Source organism: Pinus tabuliformis, chromosome J (genome assembly GCF_031772625.1).
Source record: "Pinus tabuliformis cultivar Carrire ecotype Pingquan chromosome J, CPIR1, whole genome shotgun sequence".
NCBI classification, from domain to species: Eukaryota; Viridiplantae; Streptophyta; class Pinopsida; order Pinales; family Pinaceae; genus Pinus; species Pinus tabuliformis.
In genome coordinates this window covers 321,507,131-321,528,672 of record NC_142295.1, presented here as the reverse complement: position 1 = coordinate 321,528,672, position 21,542 = coordinate 321,507,131, and the positions used below count along the sequence as shown (strand labels likewise).

The 21,542-nt window shown below is 35.6% G+C and overlaps 1 pseudogene across 1 annotated transcript; it reads right to left on the bottom strand.

Annotated features, from left to right (window-relative positions):
* Nucleotides 1-13,306: 13,306 nt before the first annotated feature.
* On the bottom strand, nt 13,307-21,221 carry LOC149227041 (uncharacterized; annotated as a pseudogene). Its single transcript, XR_016247089.1, has 4 exons — nt 21,182-21,221; nt 15,593-16,049; nt 15,179-15,433; nt 13,307-13,581 (listed from the first exon to the last, which is right to left on the bottom strand). The product of XR_016247089.1 is annotated as an uncharacterized LOC149227041 (transcript).
* Between the last annotated feature and the right edge of the window lie 321 nt (nt 21,222-21,542).

Sequence of the window (21,542 nt, the reverse complement as noted above, 5' to 3'; positions counted from 1 at the left end):
TTGCGTATACGTACACACACACTTTCATAGAATGCGAGGCGCGTATATCTTGGAAAACTAAGTTTTGGTCCAAGGTATTTGGTCCATGGTATTTTGATCCATGGTATTGGTCCAAGGTATCTAGTCCGAGGTATTGACCTTAGGTATTGGGTCCAAGGTATTGGTCCTAAGTGGTTTTGGTCCATGGTATTGAGTAAGGCCTAAGACTATAAAAGGAAGGGAAGATCATTAGGCCAAGGCACTCAAGCATTGAATATCTGATTAAGAGCAAGATCTAGTATACATGTTATTAGGTTATGGTGCATAGCTGGATCTGAACCGAGGATGAACCTTAGTGCTTGATCAAGGATAAGATCTAATGATGGGTCATGATCTTAAGGCTTGAAGTGAAGTACCTTTGTGTGGTTTGATCATTTCCCTGAATAACTGGTGCATGTTATAGTCTGTAAATATGATGATCTGGGTATACCTGAAGTTTGGAATTGTTGTAATGTTTAAATCATCATTTACAGATCTGTATGTAGGTTCACTTTAGAAAAGAAGCGTATACACGCTGGTTCTGCATATCAAAACAGCGTATACATATTAAATTTGATTTGCAGATCTGTACGCAAGTTCACCTTGAGAAAAGAGCGTATGCACGTAGGTTCGACACATGGAAGTAGCGTATACCTTATAAAATATGTTTTAGTTTCTTTTGTTTGCTGTTGCAGTGTTCTGGGTTTTGGCTTGGGTTCTGGTTACTGTATTTTGGTTACAGCATTCTAAAAGATCAAATTGAAGGGTTGTCAAAGTGATTGATGGATTTAGTTGTGGTTGGTGCAAAGGAGATTGGTTGATTCAGATATATTTGATGATTCAATGATGTTATTGTTAGTTCCAGTCTGAAAATTTATGAAACGTGGTCCTTGGAAGAAAAGAGAAGGTTGTAGCCTTCTATAGGCCGGCACTTACGTACTAGTAAACATATCAGCTAGTACAAGAGCTAGGGGGTTGTAGCTCCCTTCCAGGAGAAGCTGGAGAATGAGAGAAGGTTGTAGCCTTCTGCAGGTAGAAGCTTGCATACTGGTATAAGACTGCACCAGTACAAAAATTGTAAAAAGAAGTTTCTTATTATTAAAAAGAAGATAGAGATGATTGCAGTAGGTGGTTTTCACCCACATTGGGTTTCCACCTTATATCTTGTGTTCATGTGTGTGATTGTTTGTTCTGTTTTTACTGCACCTGGTTACTATTTATATGGTTCTGATGCACTGATTAAAGATCAACATATGATGAATTAACTGAATCATAAGTTTGCTGGATATACGCTAGTTTCCTTAAACACAGTTGCGTATACACGCGAGTTCCATTAACTAAAGTAGCGTATATGAATCTGATTATGGAAATGAAAAATTATTGACTTGCTAATACTAATTCACCCCCCCTCTCAGTATTATTTCCAACAATTGGAATCAGAGCAGGTCCTTCAGAAGAAGCTTGATCACTTGAAGGAAGATCCATCATCATGAGTAATCAAGAAAGAGAGGGATCCATCAGACCACCAATCTTTGATGGAAGCAACTTCGTTTATTGGAAGGTAAGAACCACAACCTATATTCAATCTCTTGGAACAGATGTTTGGGAAATTGTGGAAGGAGGATATACATTTCCATCAACAATTCCTACAGACACGATAAGTAAAAAGCAATATGAAACCAATGCCAAGGTTTTCAATACATAATTGGCAAGTTTGTCACAATCACAGTTTGTCAAAGTTATGCAGCTCAAATCTGCCAAATAAATATGGGACAAAAACGTTCTAAGCTATGAAGGAGACTCTCAGGTAAAACGTGCAAAACTACAAACTCTCAAAATTCAATATGAAACTCTCAAGATGCACAATGATGAAAGTATAGCTAGTTACTTCGTACATATAGATGAGATTGTTAATTGCATGAAGAATTTGGGTGATGAGATAAAATAAGTTACTTTAGTTGAAAAGGTTTAAGATCCTTGTTTGCTAAGTTTGAATCAAAAGTATCTGCCATAGAAGAAAAGCAGGATCTTCAGACCATTACTATGACACAACTACACGAAATCTTAACTGCTTTCGAGATGAGAAAAGGAGGTCCATCAGATATGAGAGAAGCCGCATTTAAAGCTTCAGGAATAGAAGAAATCAATGAATCAGGACATCTTTCAGAAGGAGAAGAAGAAGCAAACTTTGTCAAGAACCTTCAATGGGGTTCCGGAAGATTCAGACGTAAACTACCTTTCAAATGTTTTACTTGTGGAAGAGTCGGTCATTATGCTGCCAAATGTCCTCATAAAGATAAGTTTGATAGAGGTAAGGGATCTGCAAAATGGAATAGAAAACAAAGTGTGAGTAAGAAGAGCTACTATACACATGAAGATAGCGATGGTTTATCAATTAGTGATGAAGGTGAAAATAGTAATGACTATAGACTTCTGATGGCTTTTGAAGATCATGATTTCTTGGATGCTTTAGATGAAGATGACCTCTATGAAGAAATATCTAAACTCAAAATCTGTTTAGAAGAAAAGAATATGATTATAGATACTTTGACATTCCAACTTGCTGAAAGAGAAAAACACAATGAAAAACTAGAATGTGAAATTGTGGGTCTAAGAAAGGATATTGAGAAAACAAAAGCTCTCAATCTTAGATTTTCTAAAGGATCAAAAACCTTAAATGAAATTATCAAAGTGCAGCGTTCTCCTCTGATAAAGACAGGTCTTGGATATACTGAAGAAGCATCCCAAGCACAGAAGCCATCAACCTCCACTAAAATCTATCTTGATGCAGCAAAGAGCAGTGAACAGTTTGACAATCGTCAGCAAAGGCATAAAGCATATCACCAGGTAAATCAAGCTCAATTTACTTCAAGGATGAATAGAAGCTACAACCAACCTCAGGTAAATCATACTCAATCTACTTCAAGAATGGATATCAATAGAAACTACAATCACCAGGTCAGTAGATTCGATAATCGCATGAACTTCTTTAATCACCAATGTTTTTCATGTCATAACTTTGGACAAAAAGTTGCTCAATGCGTTGCTTACAAGACCATCATGATGAGAGAAGCACGAAATCAAAGGAATGTGACAATGATCATGAAAAGGTCCTACAATAACTTTTCTCTTCTTGAAAATGATATAGAATGCTCTATCTGCAACAACTTCGGTCATGAAGAATCTGTATGCATGAATAAATTTCAGCAAACCTCTTAGAAGGAGCAAACTCCATTAATACCCAAAATATGGAGAAAGAAAGAACCACAAACAGAAAGATGTGGCATAGCCTTGAATGTATAAGGACAAGAAAATTAGTGGTACATCGACAGTGGATGCTCAGAACACATGACAGGTGACAAAGAAAAAATTCACTCATATAATTCCTTAGAAAAGGAAAAGAAGGTCTCTTTTGGAAATGACACTCCTGCTGTCATAAAAGGTAAAGGCTCTGTTTTCTTAAAAGAAAAGGTTAAATCTGGGAATGTTATGTATGTTGATGGTCTAAAGCATAACCTGTGGAGTGTCAGTCAAATGTGTGATCAAGGAAATGAAGTAGTATTTCGATCAAACGAATGTGTTGTTCGTGAGCTTGATACATGAGAAACCGTGATCAAAGGTACAAGAACTCCAAACAACTTGTACATACTCAAGGGAGGACAACAACAACGTTATCTAAGCAAAAATGATGAACACTAGCTATGGCATAGAAGATTGGGGCATCTAAGCCTTTCTCAAATAAGAAAAGCATGCAGATTCCAAGTTGTTCGTGATCTTCCTGATATTAGCATTCCTGAAAATACAATATGAAAATTATGTCAATTCGGTAAGCAAACCAGATCGCACTTCCCTGAAAAGGAAGGATCAGCTAGTAAGCCTCTTGAACTTGTTCATACTGATTTATGTGGACCATCAAGGAAAAAGTCGCCTTATGGAGAAGAATACTTTATATTGTTCATTGATGATTTTTCCAGAATGTGTTGGATAGGTCTTCTAAAGCATAAAGATGAAGCATTTGAAAACTTCAAATCCTTAAAAGCCTTGGTTGAAAATGAATCAGAACGCAAAATAAAATGCCTCAGATCTAATCGAGGAGGGGAATTTACCTCGGATGAATTCTTTGACTTTTGTGAACAACATGGAATAAAAAGGCAATTTTCCACTGCAAGGACTCCTCAGCAAAATGAAGTGGTAGAAAGGATGAACATAACTATTCAACAAATGGCTCGTGCTATGCTAGATGAGTCTGGAACTCCTGCAACCTTCTGGGGTGAAGCTGCATTCACTGCCATCACTATTCTCAACCAAGCAAATGTTTGGGTAAACAACACTCAAACTCCACATGAAATTTGGTATGGTAAGACTCCTATTGTAAAATACTTCAAAGTTTTTGGAAGCAAATGTTACATCAAAAGGACTGATGAAAAACTTGGTAAGTTTGAACCCAGAGCAAATGAAGTTATTCTTCTTGGTTACTCTTCCTGAAGTAAAGGATATAAACGTTATAATAAAAGACTTGGGAAAGTTATTGAAAGTATTGATGTTGTGGTTGATGAAGCATGCAAAAATCCAAAACAGATAAAAACTGAAGATTATGAAGAAGATGAGGATTATCCTCCCACATAAAATCACACTGACACTGAAGAAGAAACCAATGAAGCACCAGAAGAAGAGATAACGGTAGAAGAAAAAACTCCATCCAGGTATGTTCAGAAAAATCATCCAGAAACTCAAATTTTGGGACAGAAAGAGGCAGGTGTGCAGACAAGAAGAACTGTTACAGAAGTTTCAAGCTATCTAGCGCTACTATCTTCCTCCAAACCTCAAAATGTAAATGAAGCATGAAAGATGAATGTTGGGTCAAGGCCATGAATGAAGAACTTGAGCAAATTGAAAAGAATAATACTTGGGAATTAGTTCCTAGACCTCATGATAAGAATATCATAGGAACTAAATGGATATTCAAAAATAAGTTGAATGAAAATGGAGAAGTTATTGGAAACAAGGCCATACTTGTTTGTAAAGGATATGCTCAACAAGAAGGTATAGATTTTGAAGAAACTTTTGCACCTGTTGCTAAACGTGAAGCCGTAAGAATGTTTCTTGCTCTTTCTAGTTTTTAGAAATTCAAAGTATACCAAATGGATGTAAAATCTACCTTTCTTAATGGAGACTTAGAAGAAGAAGTCTATATTGAGCAACCAGACAGATTCATTCTTGGAAATGATGCAAAACTTTCATGTAGACTCAAAAAGGCTCTCTATAGTCTAAAATAAGCTCCAAGGGCCTAGTATTATCGTCTTGACAAATATCTCCATCAAAAAGGTTTTTCAAAGAGATCAGTTGCTAGCAATCTATATACAATGATTGACAATAATAAATTGCTAATACTTGTTGTTTATGTTGATGATATCATTTCTGGTAGCAATGAAGAAGCCATGAGTCAAAAATTTTCTTCAGTAATGCGGAAAGAATTTGAAATGTCTCTACTTGGTGAGCTTACATATTTTCTTGGTCTACAAGTTCAACAAAATAAAGATGGTATTTTTCTGTCACAAACCAAATATCTCAAACAGATCTTGAAAAAGTATGGCATGGACGATTCTAAACTAGTATGTACCCCAATGGTAACAGGATGCAGTCTTAGCTCAAATGATGAATCAACAGTTGTACATCAACCAACTTACAGATCCATGATTGGCAGTTCGCTTTATCTAACAGGTACCCGACCAGACATCATGCATGCAGTAGGAATAGTTGGAAGATTCCAAGCAAATCCAAAGGAATCACACCTTTAGGCAGTCAAAAGGATTTTCAAATATCTTCAAGGAATATAGAATTTTGGTTTATGGTATCCTAGAGATACATATCTTACACTTCATGCATATACAGATGCAGATTGGGCAGGAAGCATTGATGACAAAAAAAACACTAGTGGTGGTGCATTTTATATGGGTTCCAAATTAGTGTCTTGGTTCAGCAAGAAACAAAGTTCAATTGCATTATCTATAGCTGAAGCAGAATATGTGGCTGCTGCATCTTGCCGCACACAACTACTTTGGATGATGCAAACATTGGAAGACATTCAGATCACATGTACTCCACCCATCTCTATTCTATGTGATAATACAAGTGCAATCAGTATTTCAAAGAATCTAGTCATGCCTTCCAAGACCAAGCACATACCCATCAAATATCATTTTATACGTGAACAAGTGCTTGAACAAAAGGTCAAATTCTAGTATGTTCCCTCCAAAGAACAGGTTGTTGATATATTCACCAAACCACTGCCCAGAGAGACATTTGAATATCTCAGACATAAGCTAGGAGTAGTTGTTGCATCATCCTGCTGTTAAATCCTATCTATTTCAGAGAAAGGTTGGTATACGCGAGTTTCATGAAGCGTAGTCACATACATACGCTGGTTTCTGTGGATATAGTCATGTATATGTTGGTTTGAGGAAAAGAAGTGGGCCAGACTCAAGAAGAAAGGGGTTTGATATGGTTCAGTGAATTATCTGCTCTGCTTGATAATGGTTACAGTCTGTGGATGACATGTGGAAATATGATTGGTTGTTGATAACTTGATGTATATCTGATTGATGATGATGCCTTGATTATATGAAATGATCATATCTAACAGTGATCATCTGGCACAGGTTCAGGGGGAGCATATGCTTCTAATAATGCATTGTTGGCATTATCTTAGAAGATCTTGGTACAGATTCACACAGTTGTTTTTTATTCAGGTGGAACAGGTTCAGGGGGAGAACATGGTTGTTGGTCTGGATGCTGATTGACAAATGTTGCTAATGATAGTTGTTGATGACTATCATGGTCTTGTTTAAGATATTTGGTCTCTGTTATATATGTCATGTATATCTTTTAATGAAAAGATCATGAAACAACCTAATTTTTTACCCCACTATGCATGGGATGGATGATGTAATATTTCTTGTTTTGACATGTATAAAATTGGTATATCCCCACTTGGTTGGGTGGATGAGTCAAACTTGGTATATCCCCACTTGGTTGGGAGATGGATGTATGTATGATTCATTAGTGATAGGAAGGTCATTTATGGTGTATGTATAGAGTCATGTTCTTCTTTTAGAACATCTTTTTGCAGGCCTTGCTTATATTCAGGACTCAATCATGGATCTCAATCAACACTCTTCAGCATATCAAAGAACTCAGCATGTACTTAAGGGGAGCATAACCCTTTGCCCTTGATGACAAAGGGGGAGAGTGACTTGGGGTTGACATCAAGTCCAATGGGGGAGATTGTTGGCATTATGACACATGCGTTGTCCTTGATGGCAACTCACTCAGATGACAAATCACAGTTTAGCAGGTTAACATCACAGAGTTCAGATCAAACTTCACAAGATGAAGAAAGAGAGGTATACGCAGGTTCACCATTGGCCAAATTGTGTATACATGCGGGTTCACTGTATACAAGTCGCGTATACGTACACATGCACTTTCACAGAATGCAAGGCACCTATATCTTGGAAAACTAAGTTTTGGTCCAAGGTATTTGGTCCATGGTATTTTGATCCATGGTATTAGTCCAAGGTATCTGGTCCAAGGTATTGGGTCCAATGTATTGGTCCTAAGTGGTTATGGTCCATGGTATCGAGTAATGCCTAAGACTATAAAAGGAAGGGAAGATCATTAGGCCAAGGCACTCAAGTATTGAATATTTGATTAAGAGCAAGATCTAGTATACAGGTTATTGGGTTATGGTGCATAGCTGGATCTGAACCAAGGATGAACCTTAGTGCTTGATCAAGATTAATATCTAATGATGGGTCAAGATCTTAAGGCTTGAAGTGAAGTATCTTTGTGTGGTTTGATCATTTACCTAAATAACTGACGCATGTTATAGTATGTAAATATGATGATCTGGGTATAACTGAAGTTTGGAATTGTTGTAATATTTAAATCATCATTTACGGATCTGTACGCAGGTTCGCTTTAGAAAAGATGCGTATACACGATGGTTCTGCATATCAAAATAGCGTAAACATCTTAAATTTGATTTACAGATCTGTACACAGGTTTGACTTGAGAAAAGAGCGTATGCACGCAGGTTCAAAACATGGAAGTAGCGTATACCTTATAAAATATGTTTTAACTGCTTTTGTTTGCTATTGCAGTGATTTGGGTTTTGGCTTGGGTTCTGGTTACTGTATTCTGGTTACAGCATTCTGAAAGATCAGATTGAAGGGTCGTCAAAGTGATTGATTGATTCAGTTGTGGTTGGTGCAAAAGAGACTGGTTGATTCAGATATATTTGATGATTGAATGATGTTATTGATGGATCCAGTCTGAAAATTTATGAAACGTGGTCCCTGGAAGAAAAGAGAAGGTTGTAGCCTTCTATAGGCTGGCACCTACATACTAGTAAACATATCAGCTAGTACAAGAGCTAGGGGGTTGTAGCTCCCTTCCAGGAGAAGCTGGAGAATGAGGGAAGGTTGTAGCCTTCTGTAGGTAGAAGCCTACGTACTGGTATAAGACTGCACCAGTACAAAAATTGTAAAAATAAGATAGAGACGATTGCAGCAGGTGGTTTTCACCCACATTGGGTTTCCACCTTATATCTTGTGTTCATGTGTGTGATTGTCTATTCCATTTTTACTGCACCTAGTTACTGTTTATATGGTTCTGATGCACTCATTAAAGATCAACATATGGTGAATTAACTTAATCATAAGTTTGTTGGATATACACTAGTTTCCTTAAACACAGTTGCGTATACACGCGAGTTCCATTAACTGAAGTAGCGTATATGAATCTGATTATGGAAATGAAAAATTCTTGACTTGCTAATACTGATTCACCCACCCTCTTAGTATTATTTCCAACAATATTTGTGTGGATGGAGAATCCATTGGATTTATAATGTCATGACTACTGTGGTGAGAACGACATGTCTGAAGTTTGGATATTTGAAAATAAACAAAGGCCGCAATTAAATAAAAACAATAAATTCGATGCACACAACCATTTCAAAGTAAAAAACAACGATACTATGCTACAAGTGGCAAAAGGATAGACGTGCACGTGGGGATCAACGTACTATTGATTTTTTAAGTCTCCGTTAGTCAATATTCCAAGGTGAGAGTATATAAAAGTGTACTCTAAATTCCCTAAAGTCAACAAACAGAAAATTCTTGGAAGTTTAAGTCATAGCCAACCTTCCACATTCAGTCATAGTTAGAATTTGAAATTTAACTCTACCCATCAAATTCATCGCAATATCATGCTCAATGAGATGTTGTTCATGTTCCATTTTCCTAACTACAAATTTTCTTTGGTGAGGATGGTGCTATGCTACCCATATCTAATATTGGAGGCTCTTTTATATTCTCATCCTCCTCACTTTTCTGTCAAGGGAAGTTTTCCTTTACTTTCTTAATGGCCTTCTTTGTGAGTATCGAGATCTTCCAATCATTGTGCATTTGGTTCTTTCAATCCCTGCTGTCCTAAATGAGCTGTCAATTCATGATGATATTGTTTTCCTTTGTCTAAATTTATAGGTCTTACTTTGACCAAGTATTTTGAATCCAAATCTTAGTAACTATTAACTACTAGTTCAATAAGATATTGCTTGTGTTACAACAAAGCTCATTATCTCATCTATTCACAATTCTATTGGGTATGAAATTGCAAATTAGCAAATGTATAATGAATCATAATTAGCATACTAAATAAGTATGAGTTCACAACGTGTGCTCTGATTAATTTGTTTTACTATATACAATTTTCATAAGGTCAAGGTGGCCAAGAATAGGGCTTTCTCAATGGAAATGTAGTACAAAAACCAAAACCTTAAGTTGACTTAATGTTTTCAAACAATATATATGTGGAAACAAAGATCACTTATGCATCAAAAGTTAATAAGAAACTATTAGGTTATTAGGTGGTTTAGTGCTTTTGATCCATGCATTAATTGTCTTTACTAGGTCATTGTTTGTCGGCAGATCTATGTGAGGTAACATCCACAAAATGTGAAAAAGTGCCCATGGGTTTTGCCTTTAAAGAAAAGGAAACAATTACTTTTTTCCTATCTGGCTTTTCCATTTCTTGAATGAATCTTTGTTAGATTAAAAGAATTAACGATTTGTGTATGCTTTTGCAATAGCTTATTAGATTATAGAATGGAATTTCAGTTACTTGCATAACAAATGATATAATGCAAGCTAAGTTACTTGCATTATAGAAAGACAAGGGTGAGTAAAACAATTGGATTCAAATAATTTTTTATTTTAAAAGTGGTGCCATTATTCTTATATGATGGGGTTTAAATGAAAATATTGTACTAATTTCATCACTTGTTTCTATATGTCGGTAAATGACTCAAAGTAGTTGAAGTTGGGAAAGTGTTTGTAATAAAGTTCCCATACAAAATTGATAAAAGTTCACGAGATAAAATTTTCATATTTTGCTCCCTACCAAACACCATGAGGAAAACATAGATCAATACTAGCGTCATCATCATCTATGTTAGCATCTTATTACTGAGTTCCTCCCACTCTACTCTCCTTGGGCATAGGCATTCAATTGTAAATAAGAACACTGAAGCTTTCAAAGTAACATAGCTAGCAATTAGGATGATTTTAATGGTCATTGCTTGAGATACATTGTGCGGCTTGGGGAATGATTCATTGGGCTCTAGGACGTTGACAAAGATCGATCTCATGCTCTGGTGGAAAATTTGGATTGGCGGTATTGTATAGCAGACAAAACATAGATAGTTAGGCGTGATGCACTTGGGGAAAGGTTTGTCAACACTTTGTGCTCATGCATAGGGTGTGAGTAGTGAGTTTTCCTTGTGGCATTTGCATTGGAGAGTTTGGCAGACATGCATTCAACAATGGGCTCTGTTTGTGTCAAAATGATCTTCCCAAATCTTCTATTCCTTCAATGTACCTTTGCACCTTTAGGGGCAATTGCTAGTCATTTCTTTACTAAGTTTGAAATAACGGAAATTTGTGCATCTTAGAACTGTATTATTATGATAGAGTTGGTCATTCACCATATCACTATGGAGCCACTTTTTTTTACTTAATGACAAACTATTACTTGTTGTTTTCATAGGATCTCAAAGTATAAGGCCTCTTTTTATTATTTTACAACAAGGTGTTATGTATTATTTTTTCAAGGGCTCAACAAGTATAAATGGAAAACGAAAACTTTAGTTAGGAGTTGTTAGTTTGGATTCTTTAATGGATTTTAATTAGTTTAAGGCATTTATATATTTATAATTATTTTTTCATTTTTATTATGTCATTTGAGCTATATGTGTACATTTTTATTATATTTATAGTGTTAGATATTATGTTATTAATTGAATTATGATATAATGTCGAATAAGTGGGAGTTTGTTTATCTATATAAATGATGTTTATGATAGTTATTTAAGTAAAATGTTTTAAGGGTTAATTTTTTGTTAACTTTTTAAATTTAATGGTAGCAATTAATATGATAGCATTAATTAATCATACTAAAAATATATATAAAAAATTAAAAAAAAAAATTAAAAAAAATTTGAAAAATAAATGAGGTAGAACTTTGTTTGAGAAAAAGAAAGAGGAAAAAAGAGAGAGAAAAAATAATGAATTAAAAAGATTTAAGTTTATTTATTTATCAATTTATTCCAAAAAGTATATCTTATTTATTAAATAAAGTAGTCTAATTGTTAAATGCTCTTATCTTTTATAATTATTGATGAGATTGTAATTCTTAATTACAGAAATTGTGTGGTTAAATAAATAAATATATTATTTATTTCTTTTGTTATATTTTAAATAAAATTTACCAAAAAATATTATTATACAAAAAAAAACTTAGGTACTCATGATACCACCTTTTTGTTATATATATGAAAGAAGGAAAGAAATAACACAACAAAAAAGTGTGATATAACTATTAATTTAATTTTTTTTAAAAGCAACATTAAATGTATCTATTAATTTCTAAAGGGAGTTTCCAAAAATTTCATATCCATCAATTATGGGATTAATAATTTTGATAGCTTTATATATAAACCAGACAAGTTAATTGATTGACTCAAAGTTTATTATATCAACAAAATCCAAGAAAATTTATAGCTTCATATATAATATAAACAAGAAAATTGCTTGATTGTCTAAGTTTATTATATCAACAAGAGCCAAGAAAATTTATCAACCAAAAATAATGCAAAATCATAGCCAAAAATAGAGCCAATGTAGAAAATTCGTCTAAGATGAAGAGCAAATTACACAGATATGAGTAGAATATTATGGAAATCAACAACGCTGACAGCTAACCATCTATTATTGATTACTTTTTGAAAAGAAAAAAAAAAGAAGATCACGGTCCTATAAGGCACCTTGAGTTACATGTCGGGGCCATGGAATTCCCATGATATGATCATTCAAAATTATTTAGCACTAAGATTATGACAATGTTGAATGCTGCTCTTAAGTTTTAAGAGACGAAGAGGATTTTCACTACCAAGAAGAGCTTTCTTCCTTTTTGTTAGTATATCATCTAAAAGCTCGAAAACATCCATACAACCAAATAAGCTCTTCAATTATCATTCAATTGGTGCTTACTCTTAGTCTTCAACTGGTAAAAGAGAACAAATGCACATTTATAGACCTTTAAAGTACCTCTAACGGAAGGGCTTATAGACCTTTAAAGTACCTCTCATTGAAGGCTTTAATAGGTACTTGGGACTATATATTCTAATAGTTTTTTTTGTTTTTGTTTTTTTGTTAAGTTTGGCAGGATTCTCTCATTTTTCTATTTTACATGTTCATTATTCACCCCTCAACAGGGAGGGTAGTACAAGATCCAAACCCAACCCAAGATCTCCGGTTGGTAAGATTTCATTCCAGGGCCATCCCCACTTGAGCTAGCCCAAGCAAACAAATTCAAATAAATTATTACTGCCCACAGAAGCCAATATTTTTGTTATCTCCATATATGATTTTTTGCATCTTATGTTTGTGTTAGATATTACCTGAGTTTACAAATCTATAAAACCTGAAGGGGAATCCTGCAGTATAGTGAACTTTCACAAATACTATATTCACAGCCATTTAGGATAAATGAACTCCAACATCAGCCTTCATAGTAGAAGCAACACTAAAGAGGATTTTCTCAACAACATTGAAATTTATGGATAAATCATATATACTATGACAGCACAATGACCTAATAAATTCAAGAAGGATAAAAAACTGCTTGGAATATAGGTAAAACACAAGTAGTATTTACCCAAAAAAGGCAAAAAGAAAACATGAGCAGTATGTTAAAGGATACAAATTGTCATATATCCAAATGACAAATAGGTCACCAAAATGTAACCTTCAAATGTGTTTCGCCACTGGTATTGCAATTTAATCTTGCAGTTGTATACAACAATGCAATTCAAGTACCATCTGAAACCATTATACTAGTATACACGCCCATATATCTAGTACCAGAAATGCACTCTCTCATTTATCTCCACCATCGAGTAGCAGCAAAAGATGCAAATATGTTATACAAAGCTTTTGGCCACTGTACAGAACATACAGAGTAGAAATGTTACAATCCAGAATGGCATTCATATTTAATCAAGAAAGGTCCCGCACTGACAAAAAATTATAGACTTTCTAAAGTTGTAACCCAAAAAAACCCTTCCAAACTAATATACAGAATATATTCTTCAAATACTATGGTGAAAAACTACAAAATTAGCAAATACAAGTCTGCACACAACAACAGAATTCAAAAGTTTGCTTTCAATATCCCTCATTTAAGGTTTACATTATTTTGTAATCACTGATACGATATAACAATGATGGATAACAACAATAATAGGAGCCATAATAAGCTAATCTCCAAAGGAAAATTGATCTAAAGGGATTGCAGTCTCTATTGTGAGTGCACACAACGATTCCATTGATAGTTGATCTTGTGACAACCTTTTGCATGCCAGCATTTAGTTTATTTGCCATACAGTAGCATCCGCATAGTACTTAGCAGAGCTGTCTAGCAAGTAACAAACTAAATAGGTTAAAGTACATTTGATGAGGGGCTAATTAGTGAGAAAATCTAAACAACTGGATCAGGTGGCCCAATTCTAATGAAAACATGAAGTTTATCTATAGATATCTTTCACTTGTATATGAATGCTTGAAGTGTTCAAGCATGCCAAAAAGGAGGTTAGAACACCGATTTGACCTAAAAGGGTACAACATACGGCAGAAATTGAGGCAGGTCACCATGACTCAAGACTATTTCTCAATAATCATTCCTTCACTCTATTTTCCAACACTGTCCCCTCCATTCCTGTCCTTAAGTTCTTTGTTCATCGATCACAACCCAGCCATCAAGTATATTACCTTATCATCGTTATGCTCATGTAACCATTGTAAAATATAACTCTTCACTCTGCTCCAGCAAGGGATACCTTAACTTTATTCTAAGCAGAAGTTATCCTTTACCACAGCAGAGCAAAGCGTTATGCCTTACCTGAGCAGGGAAAAGCATTATGCCTTCTAGCAAAGGTGAGACCATTCAAGTAGGACCCTAGATGAGGGGCTCCGAGTTTAATCTTCATTATTTCAAAAAAGACCCTCATCTGCTTAATCTACAGAGACTTATTTGCTTTTATTTGTATACCGAAGGATGAATCAGATGACTTCAATAAAGAATGTTGCAATCAGTAAAGCACTTTATTGGAACCATAACTGCACAAGTCCAGTTAAATGTACTTAATAAGCTCTATAGTAAGGTGGTTGATGACAGTCTTTTAACATTGCTCATCTAAGCTCTACTCTAAAACTGAATTATAGTATTTGTCTGTTGTGATTTAAATGGACAGTGTGTATCTTTATAGGTTAAATTTCAATGGTCTACATGGATATTAGCACAAATTGTTTCTAAGATGTGAGTGAACCTCACAGGCATGAATACAACCTCATACAAATAAAAAACAATGAATGCAAACATGAAAATCACAAAAAATAAATAAATGATAGTCCCGTCTCATGGAACAAAAAAATCGGTTATAATTAATGTTGCTACACAATATATTTCCTATTTACTCAAAAACTATATAATCATCATATAAATAAAAAGCAAGGATATTGATAGAGATTCATGCACATACCTTTGGACGTTCCTTGGACCAGAACTATATGCATGGATGAATGGTTAGGAGGAAGCTGCAAACACAATGGGTACAATTTTCAAGTCAAAGGATGATTTGTACAGACAATGTGGTTAGCTCTTGCAAGTTATTTCCCTTAAACAGGAACGAAGGCCACTCATAACCATCCTTAACATCACCATTATCATCACTGATTGCATAGTAGATAATTCGACCATCAGGCTTGGGCGGTGATTCTGGCAGAGGTGGAGAAGACTGCAACCACGCAAACCCTGAAGCAACTCCAGTTTGTGGCTTTGAAAGAGTAATAAAGTCGTAATCTATTTCTTTGTCCACACTATTAAAACGAAAAGAGGAAATGATATGCCTTCATGGAAGTAGAAAACTATAAGTGAAATTCAACTTAGAAATTACCTCCAAGTCAACAGGAGTAGGTCGAGTAGGAGAGGGTGGAACAAATATTTCCATCACATCAACTTCCCAAAGTACCCAATCTTGAGTAGCTGTTCTGTGTGGGATGTCATGGGTTACTTTGTTCCTCCATGGGGGAGGGCCACCATTTGCACGCAAAAAATTCCCATATCGGGTTTTAAGTTTAACATGAAAGCCATCCTTGATGGGTTCCCACTCAGTAGATGAATCCAAACTTTGTAGTACAGTCTGCACGACCTTCTTCCCCTTCTTCCCTGTCATGCCCAAAAGAAATGGTATCTCTGTTGCTGTCAAGTATTTGTTATAGCAACTTTTCAATCTTATCACAGAATCACCATCAATAAATTCAACTTTCATTTCGCATTTGGTCTTGCACCATCTCTATCCTAAGTAACTGTCTCCTCATCTTCATCCGCCCAAAGATATTTGTCATGATGGTGTCAACAGTTGCACATGGAAAACATGAATTGGCAAACAACACTAGAGGATCTCACAAGTGCGGATCACCAGGCACTCCTACAAGCAAATACGCTACTTGGGCTTCATATTAAACTCCCATAATAAATAGATACACTTAGTTAGGGATAGTGAATCAAATCCATGAATGATAGGAATTGAATGTCCAAGAAAAGCACAATCGCAACTACGCAACAATAATTACCTAATCTCCATTAATTCTACACTCCCCCTTAATGGAGAAAGGGTTCTTAAACACACCTAATATGTCCCTAAACAAATCAAACTTCAGTCTTAAAGAGGCTTAGTAAATATATCAGCCATATTATCACAATAATTACAATATTCAACACAAATCTCTTTGGATTGCACCTTCTCCCTGACAAAATGAAATTGAGTGTTTATGTGCTTAGTTTTTTTATGAAACACAGGATTGTAGGCCAGTGTGATGGAACTTTGGTTATCGCAATTGATAACTGTAGCTTCTGTCTGTTATTCTCTTGCATCTTGGAGAAGTCAGCGCAACCAAACTACCTCACATGTTGTTGCACACATAGCTTGATATTCTGTTTCTGCCGAGGATAAGGCTATAGTATGTTGCTTCTCGTTGCACCAAGAGATAACCCCGGACCCAATGCTGAAGGCATAACCTGTAATTGATCTTCTATCATCTAAATTTCCCGCCCAATCAGAGTTTGTATAACCTATTAAACTAACATCAAATGAGTCAGAATACAAAATACCAAAGTTTGAAGTTCCTTACAGGTACCTCACTCCTTTCATCGCAAGCCAATGGTTCTCATGTGGTTGAGTCATGAACTCTCTCAAAGCACTCACTGCATAAGCTAGATCTGGTCTCGTTGTAGTCAAATAAATAAGACTACCAACCAACTGTCTGTACAATGTTGCATCTGCATATTTCGAACCATCATTCACCTGAAGTTTGTTGTTCTGCTATAAAGGCACAAATGAAGCCTTGCACTCATCGATTTTGAATTTAGTCAACAAACTCTTAGCATAATTACCCTGGGACAAGAAATTTTGGCTTGAATCTCTCCAAGCTTCTAGACCCAAACAGTAATGCATTTCTCCAAGGTCCATCTCAAATTTCTGTGATAACTGCTGCTTGATTTCTTCAATGAGATTGTCTACACTCCCTGTCATGATCAGATCATCTACATATAAAGAAATCAACACTATCTGTCCCTCATCATTAAACACAGTATACAAATTGGGATCATTTTTGCTCCGTTTATAACCATGCATGAGGAAAAATGAGTCAATTTTTTCGTACCAGGATCTAAGAGCCCGCTTTAAACCATATAAAGCTTTATTTAATCTACATACTAAGTGCTATTCTCCCTTCTTAACAAACTCCTCAGGCTGCACTAAGTATACTTCTTCTTTTAAATCACCATTTAAGAAAGCAAATTTAACATCTAATTGATGTATTTTCCAATGATGCTTAGTGGCTAAAGCAATAATCAATCTAATGGTATTTAGTTTTGCAACAGGGGCAAATGTTTACTCAAAATCAATACCTTCTTTATGGGAATACTCCTTTGCTACCAACCTTGATTTATGCTTATCAATGGACCCATCTGCGCTAAATTTCAACTTAAATAACCATCTGCAACCTATGGGTTGTTTACCACTAGGAAGCTTTACTAAATCCCAAGTATTGTTCTTAATAATAGATTCATATTCATATTTCATTGCATCCTTCCATTCAAAACTCTTACTAGCTTCATAAAAAATTAGAAGGTTCTACAATGTTTAACATACCAGTCATGAGCACACAATCCCTATATTGAGCTGGTAACTGTTTCGGCTTGATAGATCTCCTGAGCGGTGGGGTTCAACTATTATGCTCTGTCCTTCTATTTGTGGATTGAATTCAATTTCTTCCTCTTTATCTTGCTGCTGTTGTTGTTCCTGTTGCTGTTGCTAACTGGTCCCTGTTTCAATATCCTCATCTGAAAGTAAGGGTACATGCCATTCGTCATTGTTTTGAACAGGATTTCCATCATCAACCTATTCATGGAATACTACGTCTCTACTAACAAACACCTTGTGAGTAGAAGGATCAAACATTTTATAAGCCTTATACTCACTGCAATATCCAATGAAGGTACATTTAATGGCCTTTGAATCTAACTTCTTCCTATTCCCTTTGGGAACATGCGCAAAAGTTTTACAACCAAATACTTTAAGGTGACTTACTGTAGGCTTGAAGCCAAACAACGCTTCAAAAGGAGTTTTATAATCAAGACTTTTAGTGGGACTCCTATTCTTCAAATACACTGCAGTATTAACAGCTTCTGCCCAAAAACCATTAGTTAGATTCTTACCTTTCAACATACTGCGAGCACACTCCACCAGTGTTCTGTTTTTCCTCTCAGCTACTCCATTCTGCTGAGGAGTGTAAGGTGTTGTAAATTTCTGTTGTATCCCATGCTCATTGCAGTATTTGATGAAAACCCCTTTCTTGAATTCTCCGCCTTGATCTGATCAAAGAATCCTGATGAAATTTCCTGTCTACTTCTCAATCATGTTTCTGAATTGCTTGAAATACTCAAAAGCATGACTCTTCTGTTTAAGGAAATATACCCATGTGAATCTTGTACAATCATCAACAAAGATTAAAAAATAGTAGGCCCCACCTAACAATCTTGTCTGCATAGGGCCACATAGATCAGTGTGTACAAGTTCGAGTATATCCCTCTGTTTCCTATCTTTAATAGCAGGAAATTCATCTCTATGCTGTTTACCGAATGCACATGCTTCACAGTCAATATGCAACTTTTTCAAAACAGGGAGATTATCTACTATACCTTTGTTCTGCAACAGAAGAAGGTCACTGAAATTGATGTGCCCAAGTCATTGATGCCACAAATCTTTAGCAGACTTATCTGATGACATCAATGCTTGCTGTGGCGTACTCTTCACATCCAGTTTGTAGAGTCCTCCTATACGAATACCTATAGCAATAAGCTTCATCTGATCCAACAAATATTTAATAATACAATAAGATTTAAAGAATTCTACCTTGAGATCATGATCTGTAATCTTTGATACAGAAATCAAGTTCTTCTTAATACCAGGAACATACCAAACATTAGATATATTCCTGATCTCTCCATCAGGTAGAGTAACAAGAAAATCACCATGTCCCTTGATCTCATACCCTCTATTATCTCCAAGGTATACTTTTACTCCAGTGATTCTCTAAAATTTCTAAACCATTGCTTTTTACCTGTCATATGTGAGGAGGCTCCAGAATCTACGAACCAAATATCTTATTCATCCTCCTCAGTAGCTAAAGCAGTCTCAACCTCAACCATAAACAATCTAACATCCTGATTCTGATCTGCATCTGCGTAAGCCAAATGACCTACATATCTTCTCTGCTTGTAGCTCTCCCCATCTGCCTTTTTCTTATGACAAAATTTAGCAATATGGCCTATCTTACCACAATAAAAGCATTTAGGAGCAGATTCATGTTTATGCGAGGTCATACCTTGCGGTGTCCTTTTTCTTGATGCACTGCCTCTCCTATGATCAACCATTGCTTTCCCTGTTGGCTTGAACTTTGTCATCAATGCAAGATCTGGATTTTGAGGTTTGAGAGACAACGTCCATTATTCTTCTTGTAGCAAAATCCCATTGAGCTCTTCAAAGCCTGAAAGCTTTTCTATTGCATTCAATCCGGTTATAAACATCTGATAATCATTCGTCATGCCGTTCATGGTAATTGTCACCAGATCATCATTTGCCACGGTCTGACCAATATCAGTTAGTTTATCTTTAACTTCCTTTATCCGAGATATGAATGAAGAAACAGACTCATTCTCCTCCATCTTGATTGAGAGAATCTTCTTCTTGAGGTACAAGGTTCAACTAGTGTTCTTGATCTCATACATCTCTTTGAGAATTGTCCAGATGTCATTCGTTGTCTTGCAATCCCAAATGTGAGGGATGATGCAATCTTTGACTGATAACTTGAGTAGCACCTTTGCCTTCATCTCCCTTTTCTCCCAGCCTTGAATTGTTGTATTTGATCCACTAGTTGCAGTAGTCAGCTTGACTTCATCACCGGTGGCAATGCTATAGGAATTTTGTCCCTCAAGCAGAGTCTAGAGCTTAAATTTCCAATTTGTGTAATTGAAACCATCAAGCTTATTACTCTCATTGAGACAAGCGTCGGAAATTTGATTATTCATCTTGAAAGAATAAAATCTTCAACAATTTGAGCAAACCTCAAATGTTAAAAAAAAATACCCTATTCACTGCAAATTTCCTTCACAAAAAAATTAGCCTCCTCCAATTTCAATTAAAAGAATTCCAGATCCTCTTTTTTTTAAAAGATCACTCCAAAAAATTACACACCCCTTTTTTTTAAAATAATGATTCCTTCAAAAATAATGAAATTCCTTTTTGTTTTTAATTAAAGAATTAAAATCTTTAATTAAAAAAACTTCCCAAATTCAGAAATAGATGTGAAGCTTTAAAGTAAAGAGTGGCTTTAAGAAAGATGCATAAATACTTTACAATTTAAAAAAACCTTCACGTGTGGCAATGTGCTGCGAAAAGACAACCACCGCTGCAAACAAACACAACCACAAATTTAATCCCTTCTCCTCAGTTTTAATCTGTTTCCAAACCCAACAAACCAACACACTCTTTAACCACCACAGCCACTGCCTTTCCACGCTCAGATAAAACAATCGTCTCGACCGTTCAACTCTTTTCTGCGACTAGTCGCAGGTGTACACCAGAAACCTGCGACGTCAACCCGCGACGACGTCGCGATTTTATATTCCTCAACTCAACTTACAAGCCTCTCCTTCCTGCAGCTCTGATACCATGTCAACAGTTGCACATGGAAGACATGAATTGGCAAACAACACTAGAGGAGCTCACAGGTGTGGATCACCATGAGCTCCTACAAGCAAATACGCTTGGGCTTCATATTAAACTCCCATAATAAATAGATACACTTATTTAGGGATAGTGAATCAAATCCCTAAATGATAAGAACTGAATGTCCAAGAAAACCACAATCACAGCTACGTAACAATAATTACCTAATCTCCATTAATTCTAACAGATAGTTTCTAAGTCGCACTAACATTGCCTTCTCAAAAAATTCCATGACTACTCACTAACCAATAGTTCAGATTCTGTAACAGAAAACAATGAATTAAATAGTAGTATGAAGGAAACTACTGCCACCAGTCTAGTGTAAACATCAACATACAACAGGATTCATAATAGAACATGGTTTACGAAACTATAAATAGATAGAAACAAAAAAACCTGACTCTTGAAGAATTCAAATTCCACAAAAAAGTAAAACAATTTCACGAAAAATTGAGGAAAACTATACAAGATTTAAAAATGTGAACACATGCAGTTAAAGTTTCAGACCCTCCAATCCTATCAAAACATTCATTGTGAAACATGGTGCTTTGCC